Source organism: Acyrthosiphon pisum, chromosome X (assembly GCF_005508785.2).
Source record: "Acyrthosiphon pisum isolate AL4f chromosome X, pea_aphid_22Mar2018_4r6ur, whole genome shotgun sequence".
Lineage (NCBI taxonomy): Eukaryota > Metazoa > Arthropoda > Insecta > Hemiptera > Aphididae > Acyrthosiphon > Acyrthosiphon pisum.
Window position 1 is genome coordinate 93,311,494 of NC_042493.1, and position 2,066 is coordinate 93,313,559.

The following is a 2,066-nucleotide window of genomic DNA, read 5'->3' on the forward strand; positions in this document are numbered from 1 at the left end:
TAAGTATTTAATAACTATCAATGCAAATAAATGTACAGAAAATAATTTAGAAGTTATGAAATATCTACCTTTTAATCAATGCAATTTAGTAATGGGAAAGTGAATCTAGTTGGTGCATTCGAGAGTTCAACTATTAAAGATCCCGATGGTCTAAAAATGCACAAGGCAAATAAAAGTGGATACTGTAATGGAAGGTGTTAAATTTGAATTCAATCAGGCGTAGATAGAATGACCCCTTGGGTCTTTGATACTTAAAATATTTCAAATATTATCTTAGTTTCCAGTTTATTAATTAAAGCAAAGAGTTTAGAGAAGCATAATGTTAGTTAACACATATAATATTATATTGCCTATTGAAATTTTAGGAGTGATTGATAATTGTAAATTTTTGTCATCTAGCCCCCCCCCCACCATTTTTCATTTATAGATCCGTGTCTGAATTCAATATCATAATATCGTTGTATGGTGTATGCGAAAATCGATTCTGAGTGGTAACGATCAGCTGCCAGTCAGCCTATACTATAGTAAAATTTTAAATTAACACAAAATAACTAAGATCGTTATTCATCGTTCAAATATCTAATTTCGTCAAATCTAAAATTAAAATAGAACTAAACAAAAATTTATTTTTTGTTAAACGTAAAAAAAACTTATGAATAATCTTATATTCAATTTTCAATTCTTAGGTATAAATAGAAAAATTTTTTATGAATTTTTAACTCAAAAAAATTTGCTAGTTTTCGTAAATTTGACAATTGTTGTCGAAATCCTTACTTCAGACGACCAAAAAATATTATTCTGAATTTACTCTCAACATTTTTTTTATTTCCATTAATAAAAACATATGAGAAACTTTATATTAAAATTTATATCAACATATTTAGTTAAAGAAAAGTAATAAAAATCAAAAGTTTCTTATGCCTATTTATAGTTCAAAAAGATAGTTGACATTTTTTGAGAATTGAATGGTGATTAGAAAATGGTATTATAAATATCCAATAAATATTTTTTTTTTTATCGACGCTTTTTAAGATTCCTAGGAATATTTCATTTTAACCTCTCAAAAGTACTATATAGATTTACTTTTCTACTAGAAATGATCTTGAAGTTGAAAATCGAAGCATTTTTACGACTATTTTTCGTGTATATAAAAACTCCAAAAAAAACACATCAGCGTAAAATCAAGACATTCAATGCTCATCTAAGAACCAAAAATTAAGGAAAAATGGGATTTTTATACAAAACCTGTTTATGAAAAAATCCATTTTGTTTTTTTGTGTAACTCAAAAAAGTATAGCTGCAGGTACGAGATTTATTCACTGAATGTTTGTAACAGTAATTTTTATTCGTCATAAAATGAATAATGATTTGAATCATTTTGAGCTATTTATAAATTTTAGGTACCTATAAAACATTTTTTTTATTCTTAAGATTATTATTTATTAAATAAATATAAATAATAATTATAAATATATAAATTATTATTTATTCTTATTCTTAAGATTCTTCTTATTATTTGCTTTTTTTTAAATTCTCGTCGAGAAAAAAATGTTTTGCTCTATAAAAAAATTGAACATTTAATACATGTCTCCATATGATGTTACTGCCTAGTGTAATTAAAATAAAAAGTTGATTGTAAATTCACAATAGTTTTTTGAGTTAATAACTCAAAAACGCTTAGTCGTAGATACTTGACATTTTCACCAAATGCATATTTTCATTAACTTTTCTATATTATATTGTATATATTTTTTTAAATATTTTGATACAATTTGAACTATTTATAGACATTTTTAATTTTAAATTGTTTCTACAATAATTATAGATAATTATAGATAATTATTATCAATCAAAATTAATTGAGTTGAAAATCGGATTACTAAAAAGGTACTTAACGGGACGCACTAAGCCCCGTGCAGGCTACTTAAACAAAAAAATGTACTTTCCTACAATAGTTTCCTAATATAATAGCTGATAGACGGTCTTCGCTCAGAATCGTTTTTCGTACCTATGCAATGATTTATCATTGAATTTAACTTAAGCCCATATATTATATTCTATTTTAA